The sequence below is a fragment of the Falco naumanni genome, chromosome 9, assembly GCF_017639655.2.
Source record: "Falco naumanni isolate bFalNau1 chromosome 9, bFalNau1.pat, whole genome shotgun sequence".
Lineage (NCBI taxonomy): Eukaryota > Metazoa > Chordata > Aves > Falconiformes > Falconidae > Falco > Falco naumanni.
In genome coordinates, this window is record NC_054062.1 from 31,324,533 (window position 1) to 31,339,521 (window position 14,989).

Here is a 14,989-nt window from a genome sequence, read left to right on the forward strand (position 1 = left end):
TAACCCTGTTTTAAAATCTCACCTCACTTTGATGTGTGTGTCAAAATATAACAAAGAACAGAGGGAATGCACGAGGCATGAAAATTGATTTCTGAAATGGAAATGAGGTGTCAGGTGAAGTCACCATGGTCTGGTAATATTATCCAGCACACAGTTAATGATCTGTCAGCATTTTCTTAATGATTTTCTAATTTTAGGGAATTAACTGGTTTGCAAAGTGAAGAACGGCTTCAGGTGAAAGTAGCTGTTTGAAATTCAGACGAATGTGGAACAAATATGCAAATAAGTTGCAACAGCTGGCAAGACCTTTGTGGGGACAGTTTAATGATGCTCAGAAATTCTTAAGCGTCAGGAAGAGGAGGCTTGGCAGATGGTATTGTATAAGGCTTTGGGAAGTAGACCTCTAAAATAGTGATTTTTAATTTTTTTTTTCCAACTGAACCTAGTGTGAAACATTATGTCTGATTAACAGACCATAGTAAATTAACAAAAGGATTTTGGAATGAATAAATACTGAATCCAGTTAGTCTAGGAAGTGAATATTGTATCCAAATAGGGAGTGTAAGAAGAGTTTTAAATTTGAGCCACAGTACTTGGTTAAATTCCTGCAAAGCAAGCCCTTGTCTTAGGGAGGTACCATATTTGAAGTTTAACAATCAGATTTAGTTAGAAATTCCAGTTTTCGTGGTCTGTTGTTTAACACTTGCTGATCATGTAACACTGATCCTGGTGATGTGATGGTGAGGAATTTAAGTACATAGCCAAAGAAAAAATGGTATTATGGAGTCACCAAATTTTCTTGTATCACCTGCACCCCCAAAGACCTTCCATTTCCATATTAATTCATCTGATTCTGATTAAGCATGAGCTCTGAGAGCATTAGAAAACAAGGTGATGAACTATTTTAATTTATAAATGAGTACTCTGTTAAGTCGTTAACATTATTTCACCATCTTAATTCCTGGAAAACAGTATTTCAAAGTTACCCTGCTTCTTAGAGCTAGTAACAATAAAATAGCATTCACTCTGAAATACTGAAGATTACTTGCCATTTATAGGGAAAAAAGTATGTTCCAGTGGGACTTCTAGTTTTCCTGTGTTGTTACCAAACTTCATCTCTTATTTGCTGGTTTTGGATTTCCCAGGGTTTTGGTAAAATGTACCATTTCTGAGAACTGGGTGCAGTTTTTTAACTGAGCACTGTGTAAGTTTTAATGATCCATTTATTGAAGGAGTGTAATGCACGTGAATGCATATTTGAAAATTTATGACCCTTTTGTGATAGAATTACAAATAATACGGTCCAGCCTTGTAGCTCCCAGTTATATGAGAGACTAAAGGATATTGATTTTAAAAATAGGTAAAAGAGTACCTTTTTCCTGTAAATACCTTATTCTTATAAAAGAAGAATTATCTTCACCCGATTCAGTGGTAGTACTTATAACTTAACTAGTAGTGGAGTATAATATAAAAATCATTTGAGATAAATGCTAAAATTGTAAATACACATGTTTATGGTAATATTGCTGTTACATTTCAGATTGTCCATCTTTTCTCCCTGTGGCACAGTTTTTCCCCATTATTCTTTCCTTTCTCTTTTTGGAAAATACGGGTGGTTTTAACCTTCTGTTTTTTTAATATAAAGCTTCCTCTTTGAGTGCCTTATCAGGCCATACCATCCCTGCTTTCCAGAGATGGGTCCAGCTACTCTAAGTCCTGTGTAACAGTCTGGGCTACGTTTCAGGTCAGTATTTTTATTTTTCAGAGAAGAAAGCAAGGATTAAATGAACGAAAAGTGTGTGAATCCTTTTAACTGTGGGAAAATGCGTGGGTTTAGGACAGAAGTGAAATAACCAAGGAATGAGTTTTTCCCATTATCTCTGCAATAGCCTGTAGCTAAACAGTAGGATCCTTTCTCCTGCTATCTCTTCCTCACCACTCAGGAGACAACAGCCATGGACAAAAAAACCACATTGCAGACAGACCTCTGCCAGGGTCTGGAGCTCTTGTTTATATCCTTAAGGGTCCTGTGCTTTGGTCCTGGAAAGTATATTTTAAGACTGACTTAGAAAAAAGCAGATAAATAATAGCCTTAATGCAATTTCTTCTCACCTGTGCAAGTTGGGAATGGGAGCTGGTGGAAATACTGCTTCTGTTGGCCAGCTGTAAATCTTTTTTCTCATCCCCACTCCCTAGTGTTTCAACAAAAATTACTGACAGTCCTCTTCAAATACTGCTGTGAATGGGCAGTCACTGCACATGAGCTGCCTTGCTGCAATTTTTTGTGATGTTGGAGTATGAACGGGCTAAAACTTAAATTTTCAACCTTGATGTATCTGTGCATGTCCCCATCACTACCAGGCTGCGTTGCTCGTCTGCTTTCTGATTTCCAGCACTGGAGTGCTTCTGCTCTGGCTTTGCTTTTCCCTCGCCCTCACCAGAAGTTCAAGCACCACTAGGGCTCGGTGTCAGGAATGAAGCTGCCTTAATCCCGAAGAGGATTAAGTTACAGTGTGCCTAAAGCAGTTTAACTCCTGGGTAAGAGCTGCCACAGATGGATGTAGCAGTGCTTTAATTTATGTCCCTTGGCATAGCTGATGGATGAGTCTCAATGTGCCTGAGTGCTTGGAGTACCCCCCTGCTCCTTGCAGTCTTTGCACATAGACCCTTCTTATCTGATTTTTGACATCTTGGTTTGGTACAAGTTTCTCTGACAAAGAAGCGTTCTCCCTAGGGCTGTCTGCATAGAGGTTTCCCCTCTCTCAAATCCACCAATTAAGCCCTAAACTTTGAAGTGCGATTTTCAGGTGGCAGATACAAGCAATGGAAAGATGAGAGAGCACTTGGTCTGCTTGGAGAAAGACCCTTACAGTAAGCCTTAGGGACAGAGGTGGCCTTTCATGCCATGGACTGTGCCACAGTCATTTTGCTGTATTGGGAGCGTGAAATTTGAGATCAGAGGGTGCAGTCCCAGATGTGATCAAATCAGAGCTTGAACAGTTAGAAAAACCCACCTCTTCTGTATAAATCAGATAGATATGGATATATATGTTTTTTTAATCATTGGACAATACTATTTTATTTTCTTGAACAGCATTTGAAACTGCAAAGAAACCCACACCAAACCACTACTTTGAGATAATTTTGCTAAGAAGGAACAACCGCTCATGTTAACATAAACTTAATGTAGACCTCAAGAAATTACAGGATTAATTTCTTAAATTTAATTTGTCAAAAGCTGAATTGATTGTAACATTGGAAATGGTCACCTTAAATCCATACACCAAACCTCAGTGTATATTACTTACAGTTGGGAGTTAGTAGGTGTGTTGTGTCGCATGCGGGTGGGCTTTCATCACCTTCCCCAGTTCATGCAACTGCCTTGACTGGACACCATGCTCGGGCACTGTGCACAAATCAGTCCAGCTTTTTACCTTTTCCCAATTTAAACTTTTCATAGAGAAAATAAATTAGCAGCAGGAAATGTTTGTCATTGCAGGATGACGCAAAGATGAGATGATCTGTCAAGTCAGTTGACTTAATACATGACCACCGTCAACCTGCTCTGAGTGACGGAGCATTTACAAACAATGCTGCCAAGGGAACATCATAACTATCTAGTTTTGCATTAGGACATCATTTACATTCAAAATGACACTGAATGCTGCTGTGGTCCGAGGGGCCAGGGAGAGCAAATGGGATGATGTGAATTCATTAAAAAAGAGGCTCTAGCTAGACCTGCAAGTGATTGATGAGCAATTAAGTGGCAGGGCTCCTGCGGTAGCCCACAGCCTGCCGTGAATACTCAAGAGGACATCTATTTTGGGTTTCTCTGCTTGTGGTGATAGAAATAGGTTATTTATCCTTCTGATGGTGTTTATCCAGAAGTAGTGATAAATAAGGATTGCTTCTTTCAAGAAGCTGGTTAGGATGAGTTTGAGCAAGAAAATCTGTTGTTGCTGTTGAAGTCATCGTAGCAATTATTAATGCATTTCAGTCTGGATATAAGCTTTATCCCCGTTTCTTCTTGGCGCTCTTTAGTGCTACAAGTAACTGTTTAAAGTGGCATTGCATAACTTCTGTGTCACTTGAATCTGCTGCTTTTTGTCCATTCGAACAGCTGAGTGCACTTGAACGCAGTGGGAAGACTGCACCAGGGGAAACCAGTGCCTTTCCTTGCAGTTTGAATTGGGAGGGACTGACACCAAAGTTAAATGTTCCTTATGGCTGTGCCGCAGGCAGCAGCATGCTGCTACTTGGAGAAGATCGATAGCATGAATGTGGCACTTGTGAACATGCAAGAGAAATTTGAGAGCTAAATCCTCGGTTAATCCATCCCAATGACTGACCCACCTGCATGCTTCCTCCAACTGTTGTGCCAAAATAATTTAGCTGTCATCCTTCACGTGAATAGTTCTTAGTGCACTTCTGTCTTTTGGGACTGCTGACAGTGATGAAAATAAGCATTGTGCAGGAGACTTAATAGTAGTCAAAGCTCCCTGAACTTGAATCCAGGAGCCGACCAAATTTGTGTAACCCACTAAACTAGTATCACTAGTGACAAGTAGCAAATTGGGCTAGCTGAGATTCCACAACCTAAAGCTCAGGCTGGAATGATGGCAACATGCTGTCTTGCATTGTTTCCTGTATTTTTTTTACAGTTTTAGAATGTTTTGACAATAGTTGCAGTAAACTGGAGCTTTAAATTATTTGGACCATGAGGCAAATTTAAGTTCGGGGTTTTTTTCCAGGTTGCTTTAACAAGTTTTTCTAGCAGTACATTAATAATGTTTTTCATTTACATGATGCTTTTCTGTTTCACCAAGTGCATTACTACCACTCTGATAATGGCTGCACCTCTCCTTGTGTTCGATATGTGCTAGTATTTCTGTTTTAATCGAAGTTATGATAAGCAGAGAAACAAAGTGACTTCTGTAGGACACAGATTAAGGCAGCAGCAAAGCTGTATGTATGGCACTGGTGCCTACTGGCATGCTAAAAGATTTGGGACCACCTGAATATGCTCTATGCTCTCATATACATGTGTTGATTTTGACCCCGTATTCCTGGAGGTTCCTGTGCCATTTTAGTTCACATCTGTCCCAAAATTGTTCTCAAAAGTAATTGTATAAATACCCTGCTCAGCTCAAGCTCATTGCGAAGCCAGCAATAAGCCAGGGTAATGATTTGATACTTGGTATAGTGTAATGGTTAAATAGCTGATCCTTTGATGTGTATGAAAAACTCAGCATGCAGCTTCCCAGAAGAAAATTTGCCATTCTAATAAATTATGGAAAAATCCTTTCCTTTGCCTAAAGTGAACCCACTGGCATGGATGGGCTCCCGTTTGCCCTGTAACTCAGATGGATATTTTCTACAGGCATGTATGAAAGTTCCGCAGATTTCCCCCCAAATATACATTTGTTTTATCAGCTTTGTAATGTTTTCAGGAAAATAGCAGGAGCATTTCGGTTTTTTACCTATTAAATGTACTTCAAAATAGCAGCTATAGAGGATGGTCTTTTGTGATGCTGAGGGAGAACCTGGCGTTAAAGAGCAGCGATGATGGCTTAGCTCTCTGGATTGCAAAAAAGATGGAGAAGAGAGTGGTTTATGTTTATTTTAGGCAGAGGGTGAGTGGGCAGCCTCTGCTGGACATGCATGCACAAAGCTTCACAAACTTCAAGAAGACTATGGGATGGGGAGGATAGGATGGGCTGACACAAGGCATATGGGTTATGTGGGACGTATAACAGCTCCTACTGCTGGCACAACCTCCTCCCTTCCCTCCCATCTCTCTTTAGATCCACCCAGCAAAACACAAACCTCTCCCAGCCCCTTGTTAGCTAATCTATTAAAAATAATTAGCGGGGTAGTGGTCATGTAGAAATAAAAAATGTGGCTCCATAGGAGAGGCAGGTATGGAAAGCCCCTGCGTCCCTCTCCATTACATCTTACAAATAATGAGCCACCAAGAGCTGGTCAGTGGTGGGGTAAGTGGCTTGAGTGCGTTCGGAAATAGCACTTAGAGCACTATTCTAACATCCAGATCTGTCCAGCGCAGCTTGGAAGCACCAGTTGATCCAGTTGTTTGATGGGATACAACAGGCAGACTCATCCTTCTCTTGGCTTCTACAATAGCTGCTTTGTATCATGAGTGCTATCTATAGCAAAATCCTTTTGTGGAATCTAAATGGATTTTAAAATAGAGATTGAAATGCAAGATTTACTTTTTGGCTTGCACAAAATGCAAAGGAAAGCATTTTGATAAATGATCCCCAGTAATTTCTATGGCATCCTAATTTTCACTTCAGGTTCACTGTGTTGAAAGAAAACCAGAATGTGGACTAAAAAGAGGCTGGGAATCCGTAATCTACAGGGAACATTTTTCTTAAACAGAAAAGAAATTTTCTAAATGATTGAGATTTCCTTCAGAGTTCAGGATAAAACATCACAAGATAAAATGAGCAGAAATTTTCTTGAACCCAAATCAGTTTTGTCTTTTTATTTCTCAAGTAGTCACTAGGTCATTTCAAAGCAAAATTTCCCCCTAATTATTTCTTAGCTGTCCTGTTGTACATGGGACCACCTCCTTTGAGAATATTTTTTTGGACATCTAATGCTTCATACTTTTTTTTTTAAATCCTTTTGTGTAACACAGTCTTCTGTTGAACTGCTCTTCTAGCAAATCACCATGAGTATTGCCAGCATTTTATTTGATGTTCTTGTTCACCTTGTGCTCCTGAATGTTTAATTCATTCACAAGTATTTCAGAAACGTTGATCCTGGCAAAAAAAGCAACTAAACCGTTCTTCCATCTTTCTGTAGTTCAAACCTAACAGATTTCTGTTCTCAGACTGGTAAAGCACCTCTTCAGTTTTTGTTTGTCTCCCAGCTCCAGATCTTCTAGCAAGGTGCACAAGAACTGGCTTTTGCTTTGTCTCACCGGTCCCTCGGTATTTCTTCTGGTTTCATTTTACCCTGTTTCTCTTAGGCTCTTCCTTGCTTTGGACATCTCTTAAATCCACAAAACTCAACTTCTACCTGTTAGCATTTTATTTTTATTTTGCATAGCTCAAATACTCTTTATTGAACCAGCAGCCTGTTGAGTTTGTTTTTTGATTTACTGTAGCAGGTCTACTTCTCTTTTCTTTCCAAAACAGGGATCAGCATCATCAGAGTGGTTCCCTAAAGTGTCCTACTCTCCTGCTTTATTCCCTTTTTCTCTGGAATCGGTAAATACATGATTCACTTGTTATCCAGCTCTAGCACTCTCCTGTGCTTATGAGTTTTCTGGTGATGTTTAGTGCTATTCATGATCGTATTGTTAAATGTGGAAGGTTTTCCTGATTTCATCACTTATGTGCCTTCCTTCAAGCAATTTCGAGACTTATTTAAGAAGTAACTGGTCTTTCAGTGGGCTATAGAAGCCAGCCTGCGTCCTTCCCACTGTATGGCAGGCTAGTGCATTGCTCTTTGCACTTTCTTCCCTCATCCTTTTGACTTCCTGGCCACAAAGTCTTTATTACTGGTAAAATTATTGCTGTGACAAACCTAGCATCATGAGAGTACTACATTCAGCTTTCTTTATACCAAGGGCATTCAGCCCCTCGTGAGTGGGAGGCAACCAAATTATGCAATGAGCTACTTCCTAATGATGATTACTGTTCTTTACAATATAGAGTGATCAAGGTGGTAGGTAATATTTATAGACATTTCTGTAGGGTAGTTTGAAGCAGAATTTTTTTTTTTCAAGGGGTGAAGAGCCTTTTCAAAAACAACAAAGAGGAAGGCCTTTCAATAGAATACGTCTTTTCTCTATCTGCTATTCCTAGCATTTCTTTAATGTTGGGAAAGAAAGTTCATTTCTTTACACCAAGATTATCTTCGTATCAGCCTGATGGCTTGGATGCAGTTTGCGACCTCTCAGACCCAAGTGCTACTTGTGACCTTTTTTTCTTATTGTTAATTCTGACAATACATACCCACATTCCTTAATAAGTTTCCACAAAGCTCCTTGAGGTTTATCATTTAGTAAAAGGATTTAGAATTTTCTTGCATTTTCCTTAATGGCATAATGTTTGTTTCTGTAGTTGCTCATTTTACTGTTCTATAAGCATGATGCCTCTGACAGCTTAATATCTATAATACCAAAATGCAGTGGAGGCAAAGGCAGCTTTTTAATGCCCAAGTATCATCAGAAGAATTGTTGCTATTCACTATTTTAAATCAACATTTAAGCATATTCCCTTACAGAGCAACAGCTTGCTAAGCATGTTTTATGGTATAAATGGATGTCATTGTTGTTAATGATCAGCAGCGTTGGCTGCATCCGTGTAATTAAAAATACCATTGACTATAGCAATACGCGCAGTTGCTTGAACGTTTGCATCGTTGTTGTTCAACCTTGAAGGTCTGAGCAGCCAATTAGTCATTGAGGAGATGTGGAGAAAACAGAAAATAATCACAGCAACATCCTGACATTGCATCAATTAACTTGTCAGCGTAACTCAAAGCAGCAATACAAATACTGCAGAGCAGTGTCAAGACAGTGATTATTTTGTGTTCATCTGCAGTAGCAAATGACATCCAGTTTTCCTGCATTATCCAAAAATGTACTTTTCATAGCATTCCTTGGGAAAACTGGAGGAGATGGAGAGCTCTGGTTATTCTTCATGGTATATTCTGATCACCTTTACAGGTATTATGTCATATAAATTTAGACAGTGCTTTTGAGCTGGTTTTATAGTGTCTATTTTTCTGTAATGATGAAAACTGTAGATTCACCACATCGCCAAACAGAGTCACGGAGGGTAAGGTGAGGCTGGGCAGCTCCTGATCTCATTTAGATTTCTTGAAATCACAGCAAATTAGGCCAGTCCTTATCATGTTTCTTCTACTACATAAAAGAAAAAATAGATTTGTGAATGGGATTAGGGGACAGCATCTGAAGGACAAGAAAGTCCAGTAGAGTAGGCGGTTTTGCCTTTGGACAAGGAGGGTGTCCACTTTTGAAGTGTATTAGTAAATCAGTATAAGTATAGCATGGACTGTATTCAGATATGGTATATATTTATTTGGGGGGGGAAAAAAAAAAGTGGATTTGGGGTTTTAATTTTGTTTTTAAGGATGAAGTCATGTCCTTGATAAATGCTAAACCCTGTGTCATTCTCCCTGCTTCTCTGAAAACTATATGACTGTAGTGGTGAAAGGAGCACAGAGAGTTTGGTGTTTGTTTGTTTTATTCAATGAATTATCTTAGTGTTTACAAGATATTAGGCAGCACCAAATGTCTGTAGAAAATATTTTAGAGGAGGAAGGTCTGCATCCTCCTCCTTCAGTGATCAGTCTTGCAATTTAGTGTCAGTGAGGTAAGGATAGAGGGAATTGTGTTATGGAATCATATCAGATTATTTCACCATTTCCTTCTCCATCAAGTCAAAAGTTGGTTGTCCTTTGTGTAAAATAAACCTACTACCAGGGGATTGCAGTATGTTGCCAAGGGTATCCTACATGCACCTCTCCAACATGCTTTTATCCTGGACTTCTTTCAGGTAACCAGATGAGGTGATGGTCAATAAGGCTAGAGACCTGCTTCCACCTGATTCACCCAAGACATACTGAGCACCCAGGGATGCTTTTGGTTGCTGTGTCATTAAGCCAGCTGAGCTAATTCTGTTTACTCAGTTTACTAGGATCTGCCAAAAGTAATTTAGTACAAAATGTGATCATATATACTCCACTTGATCTTTACCTGTAAGTAGGATCATGGAGTTGGTTTCTGAAATAAGTTTAAAAAAAACAGTGTGATGTATCTTTTACCCATATGTAATAGTAATTTCATAGCAAATGACAGAAAACTCATTTCTTATAGTATTTAGGCTCTGCTTCTATAAGCATTTCAGTAAACTACTGTGATTTTACTCAGTGTAAAGCGCCATCTTTGGGTACTCTTGAACAGCATCCAGCGCGGCTTAGACTTGGCCATTGGGTTACAATCTGCTATAAGGACCTATAGCCACGTTTCCCCACTCTGGCACACTAAGGTCCTTGTTTTCCCTTTCCCATCCAGCAATACTTTCTAGTATTTTCTAGTGTACCTGAAGTGTTTGAAAATCCTCTGCTTTCTACAGCAGCCGAGAATACACAAATCTTCCAGGAGATGGCCCAGTCCAAAATTGAACATAGTAAATAATAATTCAACCCCAATAAAATCTCTTACTGCTGTAGCTTTCAAGTTAAGCCTCAGGAAGAGCTTCCCTTCTGCCACTTCATTTGATGATCTAATGCAAGTGTTCTTCATTTCTTTAAAATATTTGTTAAGTGCTTTCAATGTGAATGGCCTCCTTTTTTGTATGTGGTGAATTTTTTACTTTGGAGGAGTAAAGAGAAAATTATATGCCTAAATAGTAAAATCAACATGGATTTTCCTCTGAGCCTTTTATGAACACTTTTGATATTGCAAAATAACCTTACATTTTTAAAAAGGTCCCACATCAAGGAGTTCTTGAAATTTTGGGGCTTAAACTTGTGTGGGGTAATTTTGATGGAAGGAATGCCTTAGCAGTAAGTCATCAGGAGGGCAGTACTGATCTCCTGGATTTTCTCAAACCTTTAAAATTAAAGGCCAGTGAATGCTGCAGCACTTGTAACCTGTAAAAGCAGATTCAGTGATGCTTTTTGAGGTGAGTAACAGTTTGCTTTGTTGGTTGTGTTAGTTTTTAATGTAGTTTCATAACGAAGAAGCAAATCTGTCAGTAGCAGTTCACATCAGCTGAACGTAACCAGCTGCAATAGGGTGGCTCTGGTGGATAGTTCATGGGGCACGTGGAGAGATGTGATGGAGAAGAGGGGATCCTCTGCTGATATAAAAATAATCCTTATTAGCTTTGCATCGATGTGTTCAGCATGTGTCAGATGGAGTTGGCTGGGAATGGGTAGAAAAGCAAGAGAGATGCATGTGAAAGACTTCAGGGTCATCATCACTAAGTCTTCTCTCTTAGGAGGGGTTTTTTAATGTGTAGTAAATGCCTGTTAACATGCCCCCAAGGCAGAGCAAGCCAGCTGAAGCGTGTGTAATTACAAATATGTTTGTAGTTGCCTGTTCAATGCTACTTCCTGGTTGGTGTCCAGGCCAGTGCCTCCTGCCCTCCCATTCAGCATCCAAATGAGTGCAGGTAGCCATGTGCAGTGACAAAACAGCTTTCTCCAACAGACATCTCCACTTAAAGCCAAGGTCCCTGTCCACTGGAGGACCATACAGACCTCTCTGCAGTTTCAGTGTCTGCTTTGGCAGAGGCTTCATGCTCAGGGCTAGCTCCAGTATGAATACCACAGGTTTGTTCATTAGGTAGTATTGCACAAAGCCCAGTTTATTGCTCGGAAGAGATAACGCAGTTGCTAGGAAAACTGGGTAGAAAATCAAATATCGTTTAATTCATATTTAGGATGAAAGTGCTTGCCTGATCATCAGGATTAATATCTGTCCTGTAACTTTTCCCCAATATGGGTATTCTTGTTTTACACTTAGGGGAAGCAAAGTCCATGTGGCTTTTGTCCCTGCTGCCACTTAACAGAGTAGCTTTTCTTTAGAGCATCACAAAAGTTAGTATGATATTTTTGCAAGCCCAATGCCATGCTGCCTGATTTTCCTCTGATTGTACTAGGAAAACATACGTCTGGGAAAACATATATTTAGACTGAAGTTTTTCTCCTATTTGGGGCATTTAGGGGCTTTCACAGAGTCTCTAATAAAGTTAGAGCTATTTTCTGGCACTCACAATATCATGCGATCTCTTCAAACTCAGTCACCTATTGGCAGAAGGCTTGTGTGATTAATTTCTTTTAATTGCTTAATTATACCCCCTTCATATCTGAACAAAATGGGCTAAAAGGTCATCTGGGTATTGGGGGGGGGGGGGGGGGGGAGGGGGGATGGAGGCAGGCCATGTGCCTGCATGGCTGGGATTCCTTTGAAAAAGAGACCAAAAAGAGAATTTACATTTCAAATGGCTAGAGGCAGTTGTGCTAATTTTAAAATATCCATCAGTTCATGAAATTAAATGGCCTTTTTTTGCTCTCACATAGAGTCAGTCACACTGGCAGTTTTCTGGAGTATGCTGATGCTTAGATACATGAAGACATGAAAATGCATTAGAAGAAATATATTGGGGATGGATGGGACTATATCTGAAACCTACCTTATTTCAGAACCATCCATACATTAAAACCACAAAGCAAGCAGCATGCCGAGATGCACAGCCTGGAAACGTTTTTAGTTAAGACTAAACTTTTAATGTTGATTGAGGTGAATTTTGGGGGAGGAAAAAGTGATGTTACAAAGATATTAGAAGTGTTGGGGGCTGGTCCTCAGCAGGCATCATTAGCAGTGTGCTCTCATTTGGGATAGTAAATGCTTCGTTTGTACGAATTACCCAGTTCCAGTGATAAATCTCTTTTTTCTTACTCATTTGTATCATTTGGACTGCCATGTTCATTTGTATTTCTGATTATTCCATAACCTTGGATTAAAAAGTAATTGTTATTTGACAGGATTATGCTGCCAAATGAGGAAAGGTTATTTTCTGCACTTTTAAAAACTGGAATACATAGTACTTTGGGGATACTATTATATTCTTCATGATGCAGTATTTCAGTGGTTTGGAGACTATCTTTTAGGGCTCTGTGTTTTTACAAAATGACTACATTTTTATGTTATCTTCACATACAAAACAGACAAAATGTATTTGCTGGCCTAATTTTACCATAAATAAAGGTTGTGTATTATCAGTCTGTACAACACACCACTGCTATGTGCTGGCATAAAGTTTTCTGCTTCCAGTACTGAATTATATTTATGCAGTATGCTGTGTCAAGATTTAATTGTGATTGAGAAGTACCTTTGTCATCAGCAGTTAAAGCTCAACAAATCTTTTCAATACCTAGAGAAAGTATGTTGCTTCATCCATTACCTCTGGCTCTTAAAAATATTTGTCATTTACTTCTTTCCTGATTGTAAAAACCTGGCAAAACCTGCTATTTCTAAACACTGCATGAAAATTAATGATATTATACAAATTGCATGGTGCATCTTGGATTAAGGCTGTATTTTCTAAAGCAAAATACTTATTATGACTAATTGTTCATCAAAAATGTTGCTCCTGGCATCAAACGTTTTAGTCTCAGTACCGTAATTAGTTATGAGTCTTACAGCAGTGGTTTGGAGATGGCACAACAAACATCCTTGTGATCCACAGTTAACAGTCTAGCCCACAAATAAGTACCAAAAGTAATTGCTTCATTAAATAACTATGAATCTTGCTTGTTTTGCAAAAAGGCAAAATATTCCATCCTTTTAATAAGAGCATATTATTATATTGGGGTGTTTATAAAAATGCAAAGGAAAGAGAAAAATCTTTAAAGACAATTACTTTGAACATTTTTGTTGCTGTAACAATGAGATGCATCTCTTGATGAGCTATCATTTCCTTAATGTTAAAAAGTTTCATTGCCGTAACAACAGAGTGTAGTTTTATTTTCAGTAACTGATAACTTGTGCTTTTTACCCTGTGCTTGTAGATGCAACCTGTATTGCTTTCTTTGCGTATGAAATATTTAACATATATAAATATGCAACAGGAAACTGTTAGTGTTGTGCTACTGCACTGGAGTACATAGGAATACACCCGTTTGTATCTTCCTTTATATGTTAAATTTGGCTCTTAATAACTACTAGGAACACAGAAACTTCTTGGGGTCTTGGAGAAGAAAGTTTTATTCTTACAGATACTCAGTGTTACCTGATTGAACCTGTATGTGCAGGGCTGGCGCTGCTATGGAACACGAGTGGAGATGTAAGGCTGGAGGGCAATAGAGCAGGTGTGGTTATTGCACTTGAGCATTTTGTTCTTAGTGCTTTCCTGTTCTCACAAAATGAGGACTGCTGGCACCGTGGCGTTGTATCAGAGATTGCTAAATGGTCATTGTTGAGCTTCTATAGAAAATAAACCAGTTTTCAGCTCAGTTTCCTGAATGTGTATATACTATCTTTCAGATGATTTCCACCTAAAGAATTTGGTTGCTATTCAAGATGTAGAATTGTAAATTGTAGAATATTAATATATTTTCAAACCTACTTCTATTATTAGGTGTGTTAGCTCTGTGTTTTATATACAGAAGAGGACACATTTTGATACCACTCTTTCTTCCATACTAAATTGATTCTGGCTATAAGGCCATCTTTGTGCTGAGTTTTCCTATTCTGAAGTGATATCAATAGATGCTAGATTTGCAAGAAATTATTTGCAAGGGGTAAAACACCAGGTTGGTAAATACTGCACTTTAAAGGCCCATGTTTTCCTTTGGGGAATTACTTGCATGTAGGCTAAGTGCTGAAAAGAGTTAGATCAATCACAGGCTAGTTCAGAATGAGAAAAGGGAAAAAGCAGATCCTGGGGAAGCTCTCAGTGCTGCAGAAAAACTGTGTCCATGTCGATGTGTGACAGCTCTTTCCAGGCTATCCAGAGAAACTTGCAGCAAATAAATAAGACCAAGTAAATTATCTTTTCTAATTGCTTTTGTGTAACTCCCTGATACGATGCTGCAGCATCCTTGGCTTGGCTGGATTTTATCATCAGGTTTGCACCCCCTCCCCTCTCTCTGACATTTCTCGTTTTCAGGACATCGGATCAATCCAGGCTTCAGGATTGCTGTAGCACACAGGGAAGCATACTCAGGCTTTCAGCTTCATGTGTGGTCGTATTTCATTCCTGTTAGCTAGGAAGTAGAAGAAGAGTATGGGACGAGTGTTGGGACTGAGTGTTTTTTCCCAGTGAGTGGTTAGTGTAGGTGTCTTCACTCACCCTGGAATTTCAGCCATTTCTTGAAACCTCATGTTGAGTGGAAACCCAGCTGGAATTTGGAATGAATTACTGAGAAAATGAGAGTCACCCCCAAAAATTGTTTAAAGAAAAAAAATATAGATATATAG

The 14,989-nt window shown here is 39.1% G+C and overlaps 1 protein-coding gene across 2 annotated transcripts in view; it reads left to right on the top strand.

The window, feature by feature from the left end:
- The window catches only part of PRKG1 (protein kinase cGMP-dependent 1), a 504,212-nt gene that overhangs the window by 248,706 nt on the left and 240,517 nt on the right, over positions 1-14,989 (top strand). The gene's annotated exons all lie outside the window — the stretch shown is intronic.